At 45.1% G+C, this 26,473-nt stretch overlaps 1 long non-coding RNA gene across 1 annotated transcript in view; it reads left to right on the top strand.

Moving 5' to 3' along the window:
- Positions 1 to 13,774: 13,774 nt before the first annotated feature.
- Positions 13,775 to 26,473, top strand: part of LOC126518572 (uncharacterized) — a 46,661-nt gene continuing 33,962 nt past the window's right edge. The window contains exon 1 of the long non-coding RNA XR_011892098.1: positions 13,775 to 13,922. This is a non-coding gene — a long non-coding RNA (uncharacterized lncRNA). The remainder of the gene's footprint in view (positions 13,923 to 26,473) is intronic.

The raw sequence follows: 26,473 nt of genomic DNA, 5'->3' as shown, positions 1-26,473 counted from the left end.
CCCGAATAGTGAGACTAGATATGAAATAGACTTCATACTCTGCGCTAACCCTGCCATCATACAAAATGTGGACGTGCTTGGCAAGGTGCGCTGCAGTGACCATATGATGGTAAGCTCGAATTAGCCTAGACTTGAGGAGGGAACGGAAGGAACTGGCACATATGAAGCCGATCAATGAGTTAGCTGTAAGAGGGAAAATAGAGGAATTCTGGATCAAGCTACAGAACAGGTATTCGGCTTTAACTCAGGAAGAGGACCTTAGTGTTGAAGCAATGAACGACAATCTTAGGGGCGTAATTAGGGAGTGTGCAATAGCAGTCGGTGGTAACTTCCTTAGACGGGATACTGGTAAGCTATCGCAGGAGATGAAGAATCTGATTAAGAAACGCCAATGTATGAAAGCCTCTAACCCTACAGCTACAATAGAACTGGTAAACTATCGCAGGAGATGAAGAATCTGATTAAGAAACGCCAATGTATGAAAGCCTCTAACCCTACAGCTACAATAGAACTGGCAGAACTTTCCAAGTTAATCAACAAGCGTAAGACAGCTGACATAAGGAAGTGTAATATGGATAGAATCGAACATGCTCTCAGGAACGGAGGAAGCCTAAAAGCAGCGAAGAAGAAACTAGGAATTCGCAAGAATCAGATGTATGCGTTAAGAGACAAAGCCGGCAATATCATTACTAATATAGATGCGATACTTCAAGTGGCTGAGGAGTTCTATAGAGATTTATACAAAACCAGTGGCACCCACGACGACAATGGAAGAGAGAATAGTCTAGAGGAATTTGCAATCCCACTAGTAACGCCGGAAGAAGTAAAGAAAGCATTGGGAGCTATGATTGATTGATGTATGGGAATTTATGGCACAAGGGCCAGATATGGCCAAAGAGCGCCATACACATGGTTTTGGGAGCTATGCAAATAGGGAAGACTGCTAGGGAGGATCAGGTAACAGCAGACTTGCTGAAGGATGGTGGGCAGATTTTTCTAGAAAAACTGGCCGCCCTGTATTTGCAATGCCTCATGACCTCGAGCGTAACCGAAAATTGGAAGAACGCCAACATAATCTTACTCCATAAGAAAGGGGACGCCAAGGACTTCAAAAATTATAGACCGATCAGCATACTGTCCGTTGCCTACAAAGTATTTACTAAGGTAATCGCAAATAGAATCAGAACACCTCAGACTTCTCTCAACCAAAAGAACAGGCAAGATTTCGTAAAAGTTACTCAACAGTAGTCTATACTCACACTATCAATCAGGTGATAAAGACATGTGCGGAATATAACCAACCCTTATATATAGCTTGCAATGATTACGAGAAAGCGTTTGATTCAGTCGAAACGTCAGCACTCATGAAGGCATTACGGAATCAGCGCGTAGACGAGCCGTATGTAAAAATACTGAAAGATATCTCTAGCGGCTCCACAGCCACCGTAGTCCTCCATAAAGAAAGCAATAAAATCCCAATAAAGAAAGGCGTCAGGCAGGGAGATACGACCTCTCCAATGCTATTCACAGCGTGTTTCAGGAGGTATTCAGAGACCTGGATTGGGAAGAATTGGGGATAACAGTTAATGGAGAATACCTTAGTAACTTGCGATTTGCTGATGATATTGCCTTGCTTAGTAACTCAAGGGACCGATTGCAATGCATGCTCACTGACCTGGAGAAGCAAAACAGAAGGGTGGGTCTAAAAAAGTAGTCTGCAGAAAACTAAAGTTATGTTTAACAGTCTCGGAAGAGAACAGCAGTTTACGATAGGTAGCGAGGCACTGGAAGTGGTAAGGCAATACATCTACTTAGGACAGGTAGTGACCGCGGATCCGGATAATGAGACTGAAATAACCAGAAGAATAAGAATCGGCTGGGGTACGTTTGGCAGGTGTTCTCAGATCATGAACAGCAGGTTGCCATTATCCCTCAAGAGAAAAGTGTATAACAGTGTCCAGCACTCACCTACGGGACAGAAACCTGGAGGCTTACGAAAAGGGTTCTACTTAAATTGAGGACGACGCAACCAGCTATGGAAAGAATAATGATGGGTGTAACATTAAGGGGACAAGAAGAGAGCAGATTGGGTGAGGGAACAAACGCGAGTTAATGACATCTTAGTTCAAATCAAGAATAGAAAGGGCAGGGCATGTGATGAGGAGGAAAGATAACCGATGGTCATTAAGGGTTACGGACTGGATTCCAAAAAATTGGAAGCGTAGCAGGGGCGACAGAAAGTTAGGTGGGCGGATAAGATTAAGAAGTTTGCGGGGACAACATGGCCACAATTATCGCATGACCGGGGTTGTTGGAGAACTATGGGAGAAGCCTTTCCCTGCAGTTGGCGTTACCTGGGTAATGATGATGATGATGATGATGCAGAAAAAGATAATGATAAATACCGAGGCAAGGAAACAAGAATTCAGGGTCGGAAGTCAGCCTCTAGAGTCTGACGCAATACGTTTACCTAGGTCAATTATTCACAGGGGACCCTGAGCATGAGAAGGAAACTTCCATCAGAATAAAACTGGGTTGGAGCACATACGGCAGACATTATCAGTTCCTGACTGGAAGCTTACCATTATCGTTATAAAGAAAGGTGTGCAATCACTGCATTCTACCGGTGCAAACATATGAGGCAGAAACATTGAGACTGACAAAGAAGCTCGAGACAAGTTAAGGACCGCACATGGAGCGATCGAAAGATGAACGTTAGGGTATATTCTAATTAACAATAAGAGAAAGAAATGGAGCTGGGCAGCTCATGAAACGCGTAGGTTAGATGACCAGTGGACCATTACTGTTACAGAATGGGTGCCAAGTGAAGGGAAGCGCAGTCGAGGACGGCATAAAACTACATGGGGGGATGAAATTACGAAATTCGCAAGCACAAGTTGGAGTCGGTTGAAAGAGGACAGGGGTAATTGGAGAAAGCAGGGAGAGGCCTTCGTCCTGCAGCGCACATAAAATAGGCTGATAAAAACATGTGCATGTCGTTCTCCACTGCTTGCAGTAGAGTTACGTGCATGCGCTGGTTGTCTGCACTCGTGCAAATGTTTTCACGTCACTATTAAGTCGCTTGAGCCAGCTCTATCTGCATTAATGAACTTTGCGTGCAGCAATGCCAACATCGGGCACTATAACGTAAAGCTATTCCAATATGTTTTTATTCGAATCTTCTGACGTCAATTTACGTAAGCAACAACGCAAACATCGGGCGGCAAACCTTAGCGCTGCTTGAAAAGCCCATCCAAACAAAGTCCACGTTTATAAAATCTCAATTTTTTAAGTTTCAAAGCGAGCACTTTGTCTGATCTAATTGGCTGACATGAGCCGAGGAGCACGCTCAAGTGGAGAAGGTTTTGATGCAGCCGAGCCAGCGCAGTGAAAGCAGATAACCCGATGACAAGGGTGGTGCCGGCGTCTGCGATTGGTCTGTTTCACCTTACTTAGCTTGAGGTGGCTTGTCTAAAATCGCGGCGGCGTGCAACGGACAGTCAAAAATGCCGCTAAAACAAATCCTCATCAAAGAAGAGTTGGCAGAGCGATGTCGTATACGTGCAGGAAGGGCTCGATAACGTAATACGACCACGGAAGAAGCTTTGTTATACGCACATAAATCTATGGTCTCCGGCAGATGCCAGTAGCCAGTGCCTGAGCGATCGGCGGCAGCCATCTTCTATTGCTTTCGGAACGGATCAGTCTTTGGCCATTGAGGGAAAAAATGCAGTTTTGTTCGGCATAATATTGCATCTTTAACGTGTACACGTCACTTTGACGCGGTGAGTTTTTGCGGTTTTAAGACGTCACGTGACAGAGAGGCGAAGCGAATGCACCCAGAAAACGCTTGATCCACAGCAGAGGGCTAATGGCAAAAAAAGCATCGAATCAGAAATAATTTTCTTTCGTTTGGTAAAATCATGCAAAATCAGGATGCCCATATTATATCAAATGGGGCATTTTAATGGTTTCCGTGACGTGGCGTGACAGAAAGGCGAAGTGGGGAGAGGGGGTCCGAAAATGTTTGGACCAATCGTGGTGGGCTGCTTCGAGAATTGGGATACAAAAGTTCGGAATACCTTTACGTTATAGTGCCCATGATTAGCTTTTATTACTTTCTTTCTCAAGCAATGAAATTGGCGAGCACGACATCAATGTACCCTAAGTTAGGCATGCATACACGCCTAATGTGAGCAGGCAAAGCGACATCGAAACAACAAGAATGTGTTTCGCTCTTAAAGCTCTGCGTCCCTTCGCTTTACAGTACCGAAAGTATGCGCTATATATTCTGCGCGCAGCCTAGCCTGCCCTGCTACTCAGAACCGGATGGGTGCACAAAGAACCATGAAAGTGCTGTCCATTGTTGCTTTCTACTCAGATCTCGCCCACTGGCAAAAAATAATAATAACGTGGTGACTCTCGACCTTTCGGAGGAGCTGCGACACATGGGCTTAACTTGCTGAGAGCTCGGTTTAGCGGAGGCAAGGACAGCATGAGAACGGAGAGGCGACTGGCTTGATTCAAGAGTAAAAGCAGGTTTACACAGGGGAAGTGGTGGCGCTCCAGTCGGGCAGACACCTCGGTTCCAAGAAAGAGCAGGGTGCAATTATCCCCACGGCGAAGCAAGGTGAGGTAACTGGATTTCTGGAGCAAGGGGCAATGAACCCCACGGCGAGGCACGGCGAAGTAATGGACAGTCGCTACAAGGGCTCCAGCCCCTAGAATGCCGGAGGCTTAAGTGTGAATGGCGAATAAGTGTGAATGTTAGAGATAGGCTCGTTTCACATGGTCGCGCGACACTGTCTCTTCTTTGCCGTGAACGTCAATCTTCAAGGTTTTCTCTGAGCGCGAAACCACATGAAAGGGGCCTTCGTGGGAAGGAGTCAATGGTGGCTTGGTAGAGTCGCACAGCAGAAAGACGTGCGTGGTTGTGTCCATTGTTGGGAAACTAAACACAGCTGCCCGCGGGCGATACGGGGAGGTGTAGGTCGAAACTGGTCGAGCCCAGAATGTAGCCTATGTAGCCTTTCTAAGTGCTGCAAGGCCGCTAGTGGAGTGCTTTGCTGGGTCACTAAAAACTGGCTTGGAACGCCGTTTGCTCATCCATAGAGCATTTCAAATGCGCTGACTCCGATGTCACCCTTGATCGTTGTCCGCAGCCCCTGTAGTACTAGGAGCAGACTTTCCACCCAGTGCTGTCTGTCGAGCGTGGCGGTCAATGATGCCTTCAATTGTCGGTGGGGGTGCTCGACCACGCCGTTGCTCTGTGGGTGGTAAGCTGTGGTGTTATGAAGGCGCGTGAAAAGCAGTCTCGCCAGGGCAGAAAAGAACGCGCTTTGGAACTGTCGACCTCCGTGAGTAGTTATGCGCAACGGGCATCAATAGCATGACACCCACGTAGCAACGAATGCTTCCGCACTGTTTCGGCTGTGATGTCTTGTGGAACCGTCGCCTCAGGCCACCTTGAATACCAGTTGACACACGTGAGGAGGTACCTCAAACCTTGGCAGGGTTGAAGAGGCCCCACCAAGTCTAAATGTACGCGATCGAAACGGCTCTCTGGTGGTCGAAACGGCTGCACTGCGGAGTGTGTGTGCCGGGTCACTTTCACAGCTTGACAGGCTTGGCAGCTTTTTGCCCAGTTTCGAACGTCTTTGTTGATCCCTGGCGAAGCGAAGCGCTCGGTCATAAGCCTCCGTGTCGTTCTGATGCCGGGATGGCTTAGCTCATGCAGTGAATCGAATATTGGCCGCCGAAACTCATGGTGCACGAATGGGCGAGGAGCTGCCTGCGATGTGTCGCACGTCTAATGTTCTTGTGTAGAGATGCGGCACCTCCGCAAGCTGGAGTGACGAGTCTTTTTCGCACAATCGGCCCAGCTCAGGTTCGTTTTGCTGGGCGTAGGCTAGAGCTTTAAAACCCCCATTGCCAGCTGGCACAGCGCCGATCTGTGACAGTGCGTCAGAAGCTTGATTTTCTGTCCCAGAGATATGGCGGATGTCCGTAGAAAATTCGAGGATAAAGCAAAGTTTCTGAAGCTGAAGGTCTGAGTACGAGGAACTGTTATTCTTGAAAACGAAGTTTAACTGCTTGTGGTCTTTCAGAATGTAAAAGCTACAGCTTTCAAGAAAAAAAAACAGGAATGCTTGACCGCGCAATGGACGGCCAGCATCTCCCTCCCGAAGGTGCTGTAACGAGCTTCTGTAGGTTTGAGACATTTTTAGAAGAATCCCAGTGGCCTCCAGTCTTTGTCATCGTGCTGCTGCAGTATTGCGCCCACTGCCGTAGCCCACGCGTCTAGCATAAGGCGAGTTGGCGCGTCGAGCAACGGATGAATCACTAACGATTCAGTCGCCAACCGCGTTTTGGCTTCCTGGAAGGAGTGTTCGTGCTCGGAGGACCAGTTGAAGGTAGGCGTTTTTTTTTTTTTTTTTTTTTTTGGAGTTGCGACACAGCAGCTGAAAGCGATCGAAGAGCTTGCGCACAGGATCGTATGAAGCGCCTGTGAAAGTTTATGAGACCCAGAAACTCGGGCAACTTTCGAAAGGAGGCTTCGAGAAGGAAGTTCTAGATTGCCCGCGCCCATGATTCCAGTTGCTTGATCTCTTGTGGTGAAATGCGATGACGAAGAAAATCGAGGAGTTCAACTCATGCGATGACGAAGAAAATCGAGGAGTTCAACTCAGAAAATGCTTTTCTGGGGCTTTAGCACTAGGCCGTATTCATCCATCGAGCTAGTTAGTACGGGTCATTTATTTTAAACAGCACCAAAAAACACACGTACAATGGAAAAACACAGGACCAGCGCTGTAAACAGTGCCAAAAATCAGAAAAGTGCTGGTCCTGTGCTCTTCCTTGTCCGTGTATGTTTAGGCGCTGTTTAAAATGAATGACCCGTATTCACCCAGTCGCTCAAATAGGAAGCGAAGGTACTCTTCGCCTGTGCGACTTGCAACGAGAATGTCGTCAAGGTAGGCGAAAATGAACGAGAGTCCACGGGTAACCTCATCCACGAGCCTTAACAAAGTTTGTGCCGCATTCTACAGCTCTTATGGCATACGGACAAATTAAATAAGCAAAATGGAGTTGTGATTGCTGCCTTCGGAGTGTCGTTGGGTTCGAGAGGAATTTGGTGGTACGCGCTCATCTGATCGATCTTTCTCTATGCTTCGTTCCTGCAAGCCGGCCGCGAAATCATTTATGTGGGGAAGGAGATATTGATTCGCAGTAGTGATTACATTCAAAGCTCGGTAATCACCACAAGGCCGCCAGTCGCCACTGCCCTGCTTTTTAACCAGATGGAGAGGTGAAGACCAACTGCTGGAGGAAGGTCGAATTACGCCTAGCTGAAGCATGTGTTCGAACTCATGGCAGGCGAATTCCAATCTCTGTCTAGCGAGCCTCCGTGACCGGGCGGTGATAGGTGGGCCGATTGTGCTGATATCATGAGTCACCTTGTCTTTCACGGGAAGTGCATAGTTTCGGTGCTTCTCGAGTCACGGGTACTCAGCAAGTGTCTTGTGGTACGTTGAGACCGGTCGAAAGGTACAGATGCCAATTAGGCCAAGTACAGCGAGGGATGCGACGTTAGCGTTTAGGCGCCAATCGCGAGCATTGACGTCTAGGTTTCAATGGCTGACGAAGTCCACTCCCAGTATGGCAAAGCTGATGTAGGCGATCACAAAGATTCATCTGTGCAAGAGCTGGAGTCCGATGTCCAGAGTAATTTCGCGGAGCCGATACGACGCGAAGCCCGTGTTTTTCACTGCGTCGAGCGTGGGTGTGGACTTGTCGCGTTGGCGATCTACGGCCGTGGCGGCAACGATAGACAGCTCGGCTCCGGTGTCGACGAGGAGGCGGGTGCCGGTGATGCGGTCGACTACGAATAGGCGGCTTGCTCGAGGGCCGATGTCGAATACCACCGTTAGAGGGTGGAGTGCTGCGACTTGCTTGTTCGCGAAAGCCACAGTGGTACCAGCACAAGTGCTGCGGCGAGTATCTAGGTGCACTGCGAGACTGTGAAGGCGAAAGGTTGCGCCGAAGTAGGTTACCAGTTTTGCCACCAAACCGCAGCTTCTCCAGTGCACTGATAAGTCGGTTGATTGTTTTTTCAAGGCGGGAGAGTTGGTATGCAGGCTCTGAGGCTCTCGCAACGGCGGTAGGTAGCTGTGCCGCAGACGAGCAGTCGCATACGTGGTCAGCGACTATACCTAGCCGATCGAGACTCGTCTCATCGGAACCCGCCAGTACCATGCGTGCGGACTATGGGAGGCGTGGCAAGAACAGCTCGCGCAAAATTAGAAGCTGGCTCTCGTTTGCGGAGTGCTCACCCAGTAACTGACGCAACCAGTGCAGGAGCTGTGATGGTCGTTGGTCACCAAGTTTCTCCGAGAGGAGTTGTCGGAGCCTACTCTGTGTAATGGCTCTAGACGCTGCAGGACGGTGCGCTTCAGGTCGACGTATGCTATGGCCGAAGGCGCACTTTATGCCAGGCGTACCTTAGGCCAGTAAGTCGTCTATGGCATCTGCGATGCAGGAGCGTAGTGCGGCGACGACGTACGGGTACTTGGCTGTCTGTGAAGGGATGCACCGGAGTTGAAAACGGGCATATACTTGCATAAACCAAACTCGGGGATTCTTTTGTCAAAAGCTGGGACTCTGAAGCTCTACGGTGATGACAGGAGACAATGTGAGCAGGAGCAGTAGCAGTATCATCCATGAGTAGTGTTTGAACAAAAAAAGTAAATGTCCTGGGCCATCACTTTTTAGGAGCTCGGCTTAGCGGAGGCAAAGAATACACGTTTTGGCAGGTTGAGAACGCAGAACGCAGAGTCGGCTGGCTTTATTCAAGAGTAAAAGCAGGTTTGCCTCTGTCTCTGGTGGCGCCCAAGTCGGACAGCAACCTCCGTTCCAAGAAATAGTACAGGGGGCAATGACCCCTAAGGCGAAGGAAGGCGAGTTAAACGGGATTTCCATAGCAAGGGGCAATGATGGCCACGAAGAGGCACGGGCAAGTGACTGACAGTCGCTACATACTCTTCGTTCAAATTTTGCTTCTGCCTGTCAGCTGTCATTGCCTACTTGCACCACGTTTTGCTTGCGAAACATGCGTCAACTAGCACAGGACCAGCGGCTTGACCTACGCGATTACAAGGCTGCTGTCACAGTGCTATCGAGTGAAACGCCAAGAACTAGCCACACGTCTCAACATAGCACCGTAGGAAAACTGTATTTACTGCGATATAAACTCGTGAGTGCAGAAAACGAAATTATTGCAAGGTAAGTACAATTGTCTTATTTTTACTCTCAAGTTTATTGTTTCAACTGAGGGCAGTGCGGAATATGTGTATTTTTTTTTTTGCAGACATAGGGTGCTACAACGTAAAGCTATTGCAAACTTTTGAATTCAAATTCTGCAATCAGACCTCCACGATTGGTCAAAAACTTCTTTAGACCACCCCCACTTCGCCTGTGTGTCACGTGACGTCGCGAAAACTGCGACAGCTCCCTATCTGTTATGGCGTGTACACACTGATTATGCATGATGGGATCGAACAAAAGAAAAAATTTTATTTCCTATTCGACGCCTTTTCGCCATTAGCCCTATGTTATTGGCAGAAAATTCTCGTGCTTAGCCCGCTTCGCCTGTCTGTTACGCGACATCACAAAGCCGCGAAATCTATCCGCGTCAAAGTGACGTGTACGCGTTCAAAATGCATTAATATGCCGAACAAAACAATTTCTTTCGGGATAGCAGGAGAGTGCCCCCTTCCGAAAGGAATAGAAGATGGCTCGCCACCGATCGCTCAAGCACTGGCTACTCGCACCTGCCAGAGAGCATGGGTTTATTTGCGTATAATAAAACATTCTGCGTTGCCATGTAACATTTTCGAGCACTTTCGGCACGTTTATGACCCCGCTCTGCCAACTTTTCCTTGCCGAGGATCTGTTTTAACGCCATTCTTAACCTTCCGTTGGACGCCGCCGCGATTTTCGACCAGCCACCCCAATCTAAGTAAGGGAAAGCGGACCACTCGCAGGCGCCGGCACCACCCTCTTCATCCGGTTACCTATTCTCAGTGCGTTGGCTCGGCCCCATAGAACCCCTCTCCACTTGAGCGTGCTCCTCGCCTCCTGGCAGCCAATTACGAACGAAGAACCCCTCAATGTAGGCAATGTTATTCGTTTTGAAACCAAATAAAAGTGACCTCCTATAAACTAAGAGAGCATTTGATTCGACTGTTGAGGCAATGCTGCGGGTCACCGCCCGAAGCTTGCGTCGGCGGTTAAGCAAGCTTGACATCAGGAGATTGGAATAAAAGCATATTGGAATAGTTTTACGTTATAGGGCCCATAATATACGGACGCGACTTACGAACAGGGTGGCTGTAACACCGCGACCTTTTTTTCTTCGTAGACGCTGCTGCACCGCTTCAGCGTAAGCTGAAAGGCACTGTATGTTTGAAAACACACATTTCGGCTGGTACACTCAAGACCAAAGTTGGATTGTCGTAATTCGTTACTCAGGAAGTACATTCTGCGAACTCATTGATGTTCAGAACCTTATCCGTCGCTAGAATTTCTTGTTTTGTAGCTGGGGTATTTAACATGAAATGCACCTTTTTCTGTATCTCTGTTCTAAACGCTTATGCATTCCTAAAGGCTAATTACGGCTATCCACAAGCGCTTATGAGAAGTCTTGTAGCATAATTAATCATAATTGGCTAGTTGGAACAAAAACCCGATATTTTGATGCAGCGGAGTTTTCTACCAAATTTTTCCGTATTTCTGTTTTTTATTTCTGGGAAACTTTCTTTGGAGGGATCGTGCCTGTGAGAGGTTGCCTTCAATTTAATGAACGCCATCATGGGCCATGCAGTTCAATTGAAATACAGCCTGAATGGGAAGAAATACATGAGATCCTTTTTAACATGTGGCTATGCGGGGTGGCAACAGGTGATATGTGTTCAATTTCTTTCTCTTGTGTCCCTTGCATTTATTCTGCACTCATCACAGTGTAGGGATAATATAGGTATACGTATTGTATGCAGATGCTCCCTGTTAGAAGCAGGAAGCCGACATCAATCTACCGCAATGGTTCATAAAAATGTGACTCCGTGTGTCAAATACGCGACACCGTGTGCAGAAAGGGCCCGTAGAGAAAGAGGAAACACGCTTTTTTCGGTCCGGTCATTTCTTCACATAGTTTTGCGTCTAAAATAGCATAAAATTGCTTAGATGACGGGATAATAAGCGATAAAAGAGGAGAATGGCGCTGAGCATTCTCAGTAACGCAACAACACAGAACCGAGCTTAGTGCCGAATGCGAAGCGCTGAGTGAATGAGGAAATAGTTGTAGCAGGTTGGATATGCCTCGTGAGTTGATAAGGTGACATAAGTATTTGCAGCGGGAAAGGCACTCGTAGGCGGAAACAAGTAAAAAGCTTGAGACTACTTCATCAGGCTTCCAGGTTGACTGACTTGTGTGCTATTGGTTACGATACCATGTGATCACCGCACATTGATTCAGATGCACGTAAACTATCCCTTCTAAGGACACCCTGCGCCAAGAAGCTGTGCTGCATTTGGCGCGCGTTTTAAAGTGATTGCTATTAGAGTTCATATAATTAAAGTTCTGAAACGCGTTTGAGATAATCTGGTACCACAGTGTCGTTACCGGGTGGGAAGCTGCCCAACGAAGCGAAAAGAAACGCGTTTTGTAAACTTGTGTCAATGCACCTTTAACATGCGTGATGCCAAAGCACAGCGTCAGTGACATTAGTTTATTTATTAATCATTTCGTGTGGCCTCAGGGGCCAGGGCCATTAAGGAGCAGAGTGGTTACATCAACTGCAGAAAAACGTACAGTGCAGCAACGTGGTTGGTACTACAGAAATAGATGGCTCTCAGTCATGCAATGTCATCTAATTGTTCTTGTAGCGCTGTGTAATAAAATGTAACACGGTGCATACAGTGCAGCAATACAGTGTAAATGTTGGTAGTACACAAACATGAATGAAGTGCTCCTATAGATACAACGTTATCTAATGCTGCCATCAATTGCCGCCAATTTCACAGAGCACTTGTTGGCACGGGAGCAATAGCAAAAACGGATCGTCACTTTTCTTATCAAAAAGCGGAAAGTTTTACACACCTGCCAAGTTGAATGATGCACTGCATGAGCCATGGTGCTCCAAATGCTGCTCCCGTGCCAACTCATGAGCAACCCTCTTAAGTGAATTGAGATAGAAACAAAATGCAAAGTCAGTGCTCTGCCCGTATTTAAAACTAGTGGGTCGCTATCGGTAACTTTTCCTTCTCGAAAACTTGAGAGATAACTTGATTTTATTGTTTCTTTTGTTTTTTTGTTTGTTTTTTTCACGCAGTACAGTGATTTTCCACGTTTCTTGTTTGGGGCGTTCAGCAGAGCGGCTGTGTTTGCCAACTATTGCGAATAAATTTACCATATGCTTCTTCAGCCGACACTCGATAATTTTAATTCTTTCTTAAATTTAACTCTCTCTGCACCCTCATCAGTCCTAAATTCTGAATTCCTGCTTTTGAAGATACCGAAACCTGTTTAAGCAATGTTTTTTGTAACAGGATAGCGTCTACCGGTTAAAAGGTTCCACCTAAAATATCTCAAAAATAAAAGCGCCTTGTATGTTGTATTTCTGAGTTCTGCTGTAATAAAGTCACCACGCTAACGCTGTGATAAGCATTAGCCTTTAATCAATTTTTCAGTGGCCTTATCCATCTTATGAACATATTCCTAGGGGTGGGCAGCGCAACCCGGAAGAAGGACAAAAGCAAGTGCACGATATGAGCCTTTTGTCCTTCGTCCGGGTTGCGCTGCACAACCCTAGGAATATGTCAAGTCACCAACTGGCCCAGCTTTCTGTGTTTACCCATTTTATGAAAGAAAACCGCTGCAGTTGATGAAAACGGCAGTACCTTTCTTTATGTCGATTGCTTTTTCATGGCCTCGCCGCTCTTTCAGCTTCCTTACCTGTCGTGGCACATGGTTCATGCCGTGCGAATATGGCCCAGTAAAGAGGTCTTATTTGGAGCTAGTGCGCTGGGTATAAAGGGCCTAAGTCATCTACAGACTGTTGTTAAACGACATGTTTATGATTATCGACTTAAGACATTATTTTCTCCTACAGCGCTGGGCTTTACGAGACCCTTTTTCGAAGCTATTTTAATGCCAAAGCATTAACGAAAATAATTTTACTTATGTAGTTCTTAGAACAGGAAGTAGCGCTGCGAATGCATGGTGCTAGGGCTCCTAAGGATGATCGCATGGCCATATTTATTATGTTGGTTCGAGGTGAGCTTTACCCTGTAGTGCAGCTGCCATTTTGCCACATGAGATATAGCAGATGGTTCTCCATCATCAAGACTATAAAAGTTTGGCTTTATCGACCGTCACCTTTGCGGGCCTTAGATGCGACTCCAGGAAAACATCTCAGTGCTTGCGAAATCCAGCGGCAAATAAAGCATGCTTTACGCGGTCCAGATCAGTGAGGGAGACTTTCTTTTTAGTCGCCAACATTTGCTTGTCGCTCACGCGATGTCGTTTAATCTCCGTTCTCATTGCATAGGGATGACGTCTAACCATCTGTCCGTTTCCACGTCTCGAAGTCTCAGATACCCGGAGATGAAGCAACTGCATACCAAGCGCTTCTCCCGCGTCTCGGAAACAGGGCTTGACCTAGTGATTGTTATCGCACTGCCCGCGCTCGCCAGTGATATAAGGTTCGCGTGAGTGCTCCCAAGTACTAGCACCAAGGCTGGAGGCTTGGACACCGATTTGGGTCGCATTCGTGCGTGTAGAATCCCCGGTGCAGTCATGAATTTCGACAAACGAATTTTGGTCATCTTGCTATTGGCGTTTACGTGTGGAAGTCACAGCTCAGGTGAGACCGGCGTTATTTCAGTGATTGAATTGGGTTCTTTGTTTGGGCACGTAGCAATTGAAGGCACAGAAAACACGGAAAACGAGAGGAGGTACGCAACACCAGTGGAGCCGTACCGATTCTCTTCCTGTTCATTCTGATGCTATTCCATTCGTTTCTTGCTGATACTATTCATTTCTTATCCATCTCACGTAGCGGATGATACCGGTGACAAGCGGGAGTGCGAGCCTATGACGAAAGGCAAGAATAATGGAAAATGAAAGAAATATCCGCGCTGTCTGTGCACATTGCGCTTCCATTAACATTTGTCTTGCTTACGTTGTCTTTCTCGCGTTTCTAACACTTTCGTTTACACTGTGACGGATGTCATTCTGCGCAGTTATCTCGTCTTTATGAATTGCGGTCTGCTTTGGTGGTGTATGTGAGCTGAGTACTGAAGCTTTAAGGTTATGTTGTAAGTAAAGTTTTACGGGCTGGTGAACATTTTACAGAGTCAGATTTGATCTATCATCATCATCATCGTCTTCAGCTTGTTTTATGTCCACTGCAGGAAATCTACCAGTCACTGAGAATTCAGTCGCCACAGATTTTAACAAGCTTTTAAGCTTTTACAGTGGGGCTGGTAGAGCCCCGCTGGGTTTCCCTTTACGTTCGCCACTTGGCCTAGCTGGGGGAGAGAGAGCTGAGAGAGAGAGTGAAAGCAGAGTACAAAAATAGCATCGCCTAGCATAGGGACACAGAGGAGATTCTTTAGCACTCAAATGAGAACAGGAAATGTAGGTGTCCTTTCTGCTTAAATTACGGTATTTATTGAATAAAATACTGTTGTCTTGACCACATAAACGTATGCTACCATCAATATTCGTGCTGCTAAACGCTTGGCGCTTATAGATGGCGCTGACCAATAATAATTATATAATATTTTTTCGTATTTGATAGTTTTTATTACTTTTAAAATGCAAGAATCTAGGTAATAGCATCCCGCACATATCAACCACTGCATATAATGCAATCCGCAAGTTTTGTTCTTGTCACAGGCCCAAGAAACAAGAATTGAAAATACTAAAAGAAGCCTAAACCACCTGCCACAATGATTGAATAATCAATTGAGAAGAAGATTCTCCGGTCCGCAGAAGAAAGCATGGGGCTATAGTAGAACTAGTCTTTGGACGAGATACTGCGTATTTATACTTGAGAACAAAAACATCAAGACAACATGGCACAATAAACACATTTACGCACCTCTGACCTAATGTAGATCCACTCAGCGTCCTCCCTCCAAATTCAAACTTTTTTTCACTTAATCCATTCTTTTATGGTGCCTTCGTAAACCAGCTAGGCGGGAGGTCCATGAAACTGACTGGCAATAGAACTTTACCTTCTTCAGGGGAGTGGTGAGAAGCCAACTCTCCAATGGAATGTGCTTATTACCATGATGACACAACTGGCAGGAGCAGGAGACTCCGCGCCGTGCGTTTCAAGTACGAATGCTCTTCCTAGGCCTACGTAACGTGCATTTCTACAGCTCATTGGGAAGAATCTGCAGCCTCCTGTGTGGTTCCAGCCTTTCATTCAAGGATTATTTGATGCACCAGTAGACAAAATTCAATTGATTTCTACTTTTAGGGTAGCAGCCGGTAAGGGTGTGTTTGATACGTAGTAATCCTGTTCAAAAATTGGAAGAGTGAACTAAAGCTGGTCTGTGCAATGCTACAGGAGCTATGCTATACACCTCCAATTGATTTGTATGATCCTGGAGGAAGTTTCTTCTTTTACAACTGGTTGATAGAGAAGGGGGGACAGGGTGACGATGTGATGAGACCTACAAAATCCCGCAGGAAGACGGTTCAAGCGCATTTGCTTGAAAAGCTTATACGAACACAACTGCCTCGTGCAGTCAATGAACATAGGATGAACATCCAAGTTCATTCACTACCTTCCGTTTACTCATCGCACTTATCGCATTCTCTACTGTATTCAATGTAGGTCCACATGCACAAGAAAAAAAAATGAAATGAAAGCCCTCTGAACTTACCATTTCTTATCTTTTTGTGTCACTTATAGTATTATGCATTTCATCTGAAGTGTTCTAAATGGTATTTACGGCGAACGTGGAACAGTTAAGCGACTCACATAGTCCAGAGAACCGTCCTAGCGGCAACGGAACATTTTGCATGACCCACCATGGTGGCTTAGTCGGTATGGCATTGCTCTGCTTATGCACAAAGTCACGGGATCAAATCAAAGCCGCAGCCACCAAATTTCGATGGGGGCAAAAAGCAAACGCGCGCCCTTATGCCGCGCTTTGGGTGCACGTTAGTGAACCCCACGTGGTCCAACTTACTCAGGAGCGGTCCACTCTGGCGTTCCTCTTAATCAGATCGCGCTTTTGCGTATGAAAACCCCGGAGTTTCTTTTACATTTTGGATATACTCAAATCCCAAAAAACACGCCGAATTCAATAAATTACATAACGTATGCGCTTAATATTTAAGATTTCATTCAGCTTAATAACGCCGATAAGAGCCGTTCGAAATGAATAAGATTATGTTTTGTTGCTGCGTCAGGCTGTAAACGCTCTCGCAGCCTTACTAGGGTGAAGCCAGACTCCAACGGACTGCTGCCTTTTTTATGCATATTTCTTACACCATGCGAGCCTTAGTAGCTGCCAATCGGGTGAAACTACGCTAGGGACTAGACTAGAGATGCATGAGGGGTCAAATGTAGACCATTATCAACAATTCAATACTACCAAGCAAAACGTGAGAAAATTAGTTCTTGTGTTTCTAGATTTGCCTGCGTTTGAGGACCTTGCTTTAAGCCTCCTGCGACACGGCGATTTTCTTACTACACTATATTACATAAAAGCCTGAACACAATCTGAACCACATTCTAAAGTAATTAAGTGCCACAAGCGGCTCTGATGATTTTTTGTTGTCGTTTCAATTTATGCCCACCAAACATTTGCAAAGAAGTGAACTGTCTGCGCGTTGTTGGAATACGTTGTACACAACACAAAGTATGTGAATTCTATTTGTGCCTTCAATTGAAAATAGGAAGGGTAGCGCTCCAATTGAAAAGCATGCTTTCTGTAAATAACTTGAGCAGGTGTTTCCAAGTTGTCAGTAATTGCGCACTAGTAGCACCTTTAACCCACAAGAAATTTTTGGAAACCCGTAAATATTTTCGAACAAACACATGGTTCCGTGTAATATGTTTAGTTCTAGGCTTTAGAAGCTTCCGCAATAAGATTTGCCGGTTCCAGCGGTATCTACACTGCAGCTATTCACTACTTGCGAAGTTGGATATTTATATAGTTGTAGTCTATTGCTGCGGGTATTCTTTGTAAATAGGTTTGCGAGTAGAACATCAGATGTACCCCAGCAAGGACGACACGGAAGTTCATGTTATCCCAGTGCTGCCACTTGCGTCTACAATGTTCATTTTAAATTTGTGAATACGCTTCGGTATTTCTGTACACATAATGTTCGGGATCATGAGCATCGACATACCCTTTAATGACTATCTGCAAAGATTGAAAGAGCTAGCGTAATTATCCCACCTGTGCGGAATGTGGGGAATTGTATCTGCCTACGCCCATATGGAGGACGGATGCAGCAAAGTATGAATCAGCTTTAGGGAACAGCCGCCGTAGATCATGTATTTAGACAAGTGCTGGGGTTTTACCTGCCGAAGCCATGTTATGATTATGAGACACGCCGTAAGGGGGGAGTCCTGATATATTTTGATCATCAGAGCTCTTTAACGTAGATACAATGCACCGTGCATGGGCGTTTTCGCAATTCGCCTCCATCGAAATGCGGCTGCTTCCATCGAAAGGGCGGGTGCTATAAAACATCACCAGTCGCATTGATAGATATTCAGAAAAATGGATCTATAAAACATATCTTGGAACATACTTACTTTATTTATTTTATTTATTTATTTATTGAACACTGCGGACACGTGGTCCAAGCAGGGAGGGCGACATATTTGGGGAGGGCGACACGAAACATAGCAGGGAGGGCGACACGAAACATTTGCAAATAGGTGAACTGTCTTTGCGCGCTGTTGGAATACGTTATACACAATACTAAGTATGTGGATTCTATTTGTGCCTTCACTTTGTAATAGGAAGGGTAACGCTCCAATTGAAAAGCATCCTTTCTTTGAACAACTTGAGCAGATGTTTCCAAGTTGTCAGTATTTACCTACTAATAGCACCATCAACCCAGAAGAAATCTCTGGAAACCCGTATCTATTTTCGAACAAAACACATGGTTCCGTGTACTCTCTTTAGTTACAGGCTTTAGAAGCTTCCACAATAAGATTTGCCCGTTCCAGCAGTATCTACACTGTAGCTATTCACTACTTGCGAAGTTGTATTTTTATATAGTTGTAGTCTATTGATGCTAAGTAAAAGACAGAACAAAGAGCAACGGAACGAAGAATAATAGGCGTAACGTTAAGAGACAGGCGGAGAGCGGTGTGCATCAGAGAGCAAACAGGCATAGCCGACATATTAATCGACATCAAGGGAAAGAAATGGAACTGGGCAGGTCAAGTAATGCTTAGGTTAGTTAACCGGTGGACCGTCAGGGTTACAGAACCGGTGCCAAGAGAATGGAAACCCAGTCGAGGACGGCAAAAAACTAGGTGGGGTGATGAAATTACGAAATTCGCAGGCGCAAGTTGGAATCGGTTGGCGCAACACAGGGGTAATTGGAGATCGGGGGGACATGCCTTCGTCCTGCAGTGGACTTAATATAGGTTGATGGTGATGATGATGATTGCTGAGGGTATTCCTTGTAAATAGATTTGCGAGCACAATATCAGACGTAGCCCACCAAGGACGACATGGAAGTTTATGTTTTCCCAATGTTGCCACTTTCGCCTACAATGTTCGTTTTAAATTTCTGAAGAATTTGCTTCAGGATTTTCACCACCGATAATTCTGCGGATCATGAGTATCGACATACGCTTTATTGACTTTCTGTGAAGACTGAAAGAGCTAGCGTTATTATCGTACCTGAGCGGAATCTTGGAAATTGCATCTGTCTACACCCAAGGCCGGATAAATGGAGGACGGATGCAGCAATGTGTGAATTAGCTATGAAGAGCAGCCGCTGCAGAACAATTGTTTAGATAAATTCTTAGGTTTTACTAGCCGAAACTATGTTATGATTACAGGCACACCGTGGTGGGAGACTCCGGATTTATTTCGATTACCTGAGGCTCTTTAACGTGCATTCAATACACGGTACACGGGTGTCTTTTTTCTACTTCGCCTCCATCGAAATGTGGCTGCCACATCCGGGATTTGATCCCGCGCCGTCGGCCTTAGCCGCGCAATATCACATCCCCTACGCCACCACGGTGGGTGCTGTAGAACATCACCTGCCGCACTGATAGTTATTGAGAAAAACCGGTGCAGAAAACCAAATCTTGAAATACACTGGAAAAATTCAGCACGAATAAGCGCAGAAGAGACACCGCCTCATGGATGCGCACGCTTTCTTAAGATTCACGCCTAAGTTAAATTTATTGTGTTTCCCGACGGAACTTGTATCCAGACATAGTAGGGGGTGGTACGCAAGAAAAGAAAAGCTCGTCACTGTACGGGCTTGAAGTGAGGGCCTCTTGGTTGCGATACCGTCGTTTAATCAAGCTTAAACGGCGGGCAAGTTCATGGTGAAAAGGGTAGGCTCTGTTGTTTGCGACTGTCACGCGCTAAAACAACCATGGGCGTTATTCATTATGCATTCATCAGTTCTTTATTATTTGTCAAAAAAACAATAGCTTGCTCAGAAAAGTACTGTGCTGCTCGAGAGCATCATGAACAATATTATTTGGCTGCATTGGCTAGCGCGCACCTCCTTTAAAACAGCAGGTGATGTGGAAAAGTTCTAAAGAAAGCTTTAGCATAGTGTTTTCCTGACAATAAAGTATTCCCTCTTTCTCTCTTTTCTTAGCAGAGTTAAAGTGAACCACTTTGTATATATATATATATATATATATATATATATACCTATGTTGCATTGAAATGATATCTTGAGGTTGAAGTCTACGCTTCGTACTTGTCGCACTGTTGTCTTTGCTGGAATATTATTTGAATATTCCTGGAAGTGGATCCCACTAGTTATGACGGAGTTCAGCTGAAGCTAACACACTCCGTTGGCCACAGTAGAAACGATAGTTCACGTACTTCCGATTGCAAGATTGGAGTACTGGGCTTTTTCGCACTGCATCACAATTGCTAAAACCCAATCGCACGAGCGTCTAAGTCGGAGACTGGGACAGGAAAGCGGGATTATGGACTACACAAAGCGTACTTTGTTGGCCTTGTTTGGACGAAACTGACGCAGCTTACTAATATTTTTTGGTATATATCTGGAGCGAAAAATGCTAGCAGGGAGGTCTTTAAAAGGCTAAAGTCCCGTGAGGCCGCTGACGCATCAACTCAACAGATTATCATTATACACGGCACACTTTAGAAACATGCGCGCAGGATACGCTCGCCGAATGGCGTTCGTGCAGCGAGACGTGCTTAAAGGAATTCGTGCGGAACCTGCACAAGTTAGGCAAAAGAGAAATGTGCACCTTTGCTCAAAACACGAAAGTCAAATGCGATAGTGTGAAGCAAAGTGCAGAGTCCAAGGACTGCGCGAACACACCAACACAAGTTTAGCTGCGTTTCCCTTCATCATCGTTATTATCATCATCATCATCATCATCTTTTATGTCCACTGGAGGACACGGTATTACGAACGCGACCCTGTTACGTAGTTGATCACCAAAATACTGAAAACATGGATGAAGCGACAGTTTTGGCTCCCAGATAGGTACAGCAGCGACAGCTTTCATAACCCTGTTATCCGCTAACCAACAGCGTTAAACCACATATATTGAGTCAGCAAGCCTTGCCCGACGATTCCTTATGCATGAGCCTTTAACTATGGCGGAGCTACTGACTCACTTGGCCTCCATGAACCGGTGCGCAGCACCGCGAACCGACGCTCATTTTCCAGTATGCGCTCAGCTGTGGAAGAGCACAGATTTTTTCATTTAAGGCCCAAAGTATAGCTACTATCCACAGCAAAACTTCATGGGTAGCATACCAAGACTAAGTCACGGTCATGTGCCAGAAGATGTGCCGGTATTACAAACACGACTCTGTTATGTAGTTGAGCAGCAAAGGTATAGCAAAACACATGCGGATATATATGACATTGTTACATTGCGTCTTCGACATTGTTACATGACCACCGATGCAGAATTATAGCCACCGACAAGGAAAATGCGCAAAGCCGGATAGCCAGCAAGAACTTTCGGTAATACAATTGCGAATGCATGCATTGAAATTGTTTCAACTGTTGGGAGCGTGGTAATACGCCCCAAATACTAGCTATTTAAAGGCGATTGTTTCACAACACCAAACAAATTCTAAAGAGCAGATAATTTTTATTGGTATGCGTTCAAAACTTTCATTGAGAGCAATTAGTACGCCACCACCTGTTATATCATTCCGCCCGCGGCGTAACACCGTCAACTTTTTGTTGCAACCATATAACTTATTTTACAACACTTTGTTAGGGAGCCAAGTTTCCCTTAAGGCAACATTATCTGCTCTTGAGTCATTAGTTAGTGCATTCAAGCTGTCTGTTCACGGATAGAGAATGCGTATATTAGTCGATAATACAGAAATAACTGACAGGTAAGGCATACGAGCCTTCAAGTGTCCTTATGTGTACCCGAAAGAGACCCGACGGGATGGTGTTCTCCTGGGTATTAGTCGCGGATCGCGCGTCGCGGAGAGAATCACCATTTCGTGGAAGGTATAGCACCTACTACGAGCAAAATAATTTTACAGCGTAGTTTGAACTCCGAGTTTGAGGGTTTCCTAAACTCGCTCAGTTTCGCGCGTTCGTTGCGCGTAGCAAGATAAAAGCCCTCATCCATGTTGACTACAACATTTTGGGGCTACGAACGCTTTGGAAAGACAAGCATTTTTGTCAAGTGGGCAGAAAACTTAAGAATTCTCGGTCTATTTCTTTCTTATGCAAATTGCCCAATCCTGGATACGCCGGCAAGTGGTTCTGTGGTCAACTAACGGATGAATTATTCCGTGGCAATATTAAGAATAATGCATACTAATTTTTCAGCTTTTTTTATATTCTGCAGTGTGGCTTATTACGAAAACCTGCGGATTATCCCGATGGGAGTAGTCTTCCGGCGTTATCAAGACGAGCACGAAGATTGATAGTCTTCTTTTGAACTTGGCTTAATCTTTCCTTTGTGTCAACCATATTTCGCTGGCATTTTTATTGTGTATCGGACTGGGGCTGAAAGAGCTCGTTAATACTAGTCACACACTTATTCGCATATTATTCATCATTACCGTTTATTTCATTCTTAAGGGCCCTTTACATGGCATTATATAATGGGGGGACGACAAATGCAAAAAAAGAAGGCATGTCATAAAACGAATGCAGTAAAGAACAGAATGCCATCCGTTTTCCAAACAAATAATTACGAAGCGATAACCGTAAAGCAGAAAATTCCTGCACAGCTTTCAGTTTGGCGACCGCTTCTGAGATTTACCTCAATACGTATACATATTTCCTTTCTTTCAGGAGTGTCATTGTTCGGTCAGCATCAAATCATTGGGTTCTGGATTTTGCTGGACTTCTCCGCAGATTAAAAAGAATAACACACACAAAGGCTCACCTTCCTGGAACTTTGCAGTTCAAATCGAATCTCTCTGAGGACTTGCCGATCTGCAAATAACAACAGCCTGGCTATTATATTCGCATTGTGCACGTAGAATCCTCTCTTAAGAGGGTACAGTAAGCTGGTACAAACGAGGAAAGGCGCTAGGATGGCAAAAGTGATACCGATATAGCCATTTTCTTTACTTAGAATACCACGCTCGCTCCTCTTTCGCTTTAACGTATAATACAAGCTATATTAATCTACAATAAAAGCTTGGTTCTTCGGAGAATAACGATAGAGCTATGTTGCTATGGGAGGCATTACCTTTGGAGTAAACGTGTATATGCCGGAGTTCCTAAATTATTTGAAAAGGTATGTAGGCAGCCACAAACGAAGCCTTGAAGCCTTTTAAACATGTAGGAAAACATAGCATTGACGCTGTCGAGGCAAATGTCATATCTGCAAGATGTCAGCCGTCACTAAAACTGCACGCTTGCACTCCTAATCATCGCAGCGTCATTGCAAGAACTTGCTGCTCTTCTGCCCCTCATTAACTGTAGGTGCTAATTTTTACGGTGGGCACTTAGCTTCGTCAAGGCATGCCCGAGCAGCTATCTGCGCTAATTTCTGCTCGCGGGCTCCTCGACAAATTATCCCTTCAGGGCCAGCTTCGCTTACAGAACAGTCTACAAGTACATTTCAGCAAATCGCTTTTATTCGTTTTCAGATTTCTTAGGCGTGCTTAAGAAATGATGAGGAGACTATTGCGCTAAATTCGTCAATGTTATGGGACCTCCTACATTGGATCACGTTAGGTTATTTACGATAATACAAGACTATGATTGTGTTGTGTCAAGCATGACGTCAAAGAAACATGATAGGCGTAACGGCTGAGAGACTCGAAGACGACGGTGTGAATTTGGTGGCCAATGGGTGTAGCTGACATTCTGGTTTAGGTAATGAGAAAGTGGACTTGAGTGAGGCTTGCAACATGCACAGGAGATAAGAGGTTGTCTGGCAGCATAAAGGAATTTGTTCTATGGGAAGGGAAACGCAGTCACATGAGGCAGAGGTTACCCGGTGTAGTCATATTACTAAATTTGAAAGAGTGAGCGGACGCAACATACTGGGATGTGTAGCTCACAGGTTAACGCTTATATCCAGCAGTAGACATAAACTATGCAGACAATATTGAACGGTTTATAGTGCTAGATTGGACGATTTTACGCATTATATGCTCTAATTCTGGCTCAGAGGCAAATTGAGGGTCTGGATATGGCGGGTAAGTTGAGGTGCAAACAAATTGCTAAAGACGCACAAACGCGCAAATCACGGTCACAAGCCATGCTGCCACACGCTGTGCACAATATTGTGGAGCGCGATGCTGTTGCTAGCGAGCGAAAATTTGGGGAAGGGGTGCAGCTCTCAACAATTGCAAATCAAAGAGAACTAAAATCTATTAAGCGGCGCGCTGCTGGGAGGGCACATTTTCTTTTCTATATTTTGCAACTTTGCGTATATGCAGTAATTACTTACGAATAAGAAGCGTTGAAGAAAAATGGCGAGCTCGAAAAGTTAGCTTGTACTGAAATAATTCGCTTGTCCACGAAATCAATAGCCAGAGTGATGACATATGCCCTGGAGCGTTCACCGCGGACACCGTTCGTTTGGGTGATTATATTTTGTTCAGCTTTGTAACCTCTCTAGAGTGGGCACACTGAACTTGTGTCATTTCCCCATTTTGTTGCTCTTTTAAGATAGTGTGCTGTACTTTGGTGCAAATGACCACGAATGCCCCGTTAATGGAAGCTGCTTTTACCGATCCCGCTTCGTCAAGGCATAGTGATCAGAGTGGTGTTAATTCAGAATAGCACCTTCCCATAATAAGGCTTTTGTCTTCGTCATCATTTTCATGTTCACTATGCGAGAAATGTTGCCTGTTCCCTGAGGAACATGAGCGCATTATGACGCATTATGACATGTGCTTCCCTCATTCTAGTTGTGGTAAAGGCTGTCACTAGCTGGCTTGCTTATTTATAAATACTGCAACTTTCATTAGTCCATTGCAATGAACAGCATGAAAAAAGATTTCTTGGTGTATTTTGTTTGAGCTTCGATTCTCAGATCGAGTAATCACAGGAGAGACATGAGTTGCGCCCCTTTTCTTTACTTTAACTCTTTATTTATTCGCAGATCCAATGAGTAGAATTTGTTTTTGGGTGAATTACATGACTAAATGGTCTTATCTTTCAATACTGCAGACTCTCTTGAGTCCAGGCAGGAGTGAGCAAATACAATGCAAAAAGAAAAAAAAACATTAAGTAGACATTCACCACAAAGACATGGAACGAGCAAAAAAACGATGCATCATTCAGACATCGCTCTAAATTTTGCAGGGAACACTTCAACATTGGGGCTTTCAATAACGTTCCTCGGTAACAGATTCCAGCCTGCTATGGAGCTGGGAAAAAGTGAAGACTTGAATGTATAAATATTTTTACGGTATTGTTCGAGCTGTTCTCATTATTGCAACGAGCGTTGGCGCGGGACACAAGGGTTATGTAGGGAGACAAATCTATTGGTAAAAAATCATGATACATGAGATACAAGAGCTTCAACTCTGATTCGGCCCGCCTAGCCTTAAGGGACTCGAGGCCAAGAAAACTTATCATTTCTGCAACACTGTCAATTCTCCTGTACCAATTACAAATGAATCTTGCAGCCATCCTCTGTATTTTCTCTAGCTTGGCAATATTCTGTTTCGTATGCGGGTCCCACAAGGTTGATGCATACTCTAAACTGGGCCTAACAAGGGTTTTATAAGTCGTCAGCTTAACTTGGAGCGGCGCGTTGCAAAGCTTGCGTCGGATGGCTCGTAGGGCTCGGAGTGCGATGCTATATACGCTATCTATGTGGTCGTTCCAACGTAGCGTGCGCGTGATTGTTACTCCCAAGTGCTTGATTTCTGGCGCTTCCCTTATTCGGGTGTTTTCTGTATAATAAGGGTGCGTCATGGAAGTAGTCTTTTTTATTACTTAAAGAATACTGTCAATCCCCCATGGGGATTTTTACAGGGGTGAGCAACAAGTCACATCAATGAACACTGCTAAAACATTCTATAGAAAAAGAGCACATAATGGAGACTATTCAAGAATAGCAGTAGTACATTCATACATAATAATACACACAAAGAAGCAAATGTACATCAACCAGCAGGAAAACTAGAAAAAAATTTACAGTAAAAGACATTATTCAAATACATTATGCACAGAACAATAAGTGTAGGCAAGTGATTTCCTATCTCAAACTGAATCGGGATGGATTGCATGGCGAAAGCAATTTAGTTACTTATATGGACAACTTTTAGGCTGATACAGCATGCTCAATTAAATCCATAAACTTTGCTAGTGTTGGCTGCTGTGTTGCGACTACATCCAGTGCATTCCATTCACGAATTGAGCGTGGGAAGAAAGAATATCGAAACGTATTATTATTAAACGGATATTCTACAAGTTCCCATGCGTCGTCTTGGTCGTCTTCGGGTCTGTGTAGTATCACGAAATTTCAAGTAAGAGTCAGGGTTTAAACGGAATGATCTATGCAGTAGTTGGTATACAAATTTGAGCTGAAAAAGCTTTCCGCTAGACCAGCACGCTGTTACAGAGCAGTAGGCGAGTCAAGGCGTCCGTATCTGTTAAAGATAAACGCACCGCTTTCCGCTGCACCCTTTCCAAAATGGCGATATCGTTCGCAGTGTGAGGGAACCACACAGTACTGGCGTATTCTAAGACTGGGCGGACAAAAGTGACGCATGAAAGAAGCTTTGTTTCATGTGTAGA

This window comes from Dermacentor andersoni, chromosome 1, assembly GCF_023375885.2.
Source record: "Dermacentor andersoni chromosome 1, qqDerAnde1_hic_scaffold, whole genome shotgun sequence".
Lineage (NCBI taxonomy): Eukaryota > Metazoa > Arthropoda > Arachnida > Ixodida > Ixodidae > Dermacentor > Dermacentor andersoni.
The sequence above is the reverse complement of the archived record's forward strand: the minus strand, read 5'-3'. Positions and strand labels throughout refer to the sequence as shown.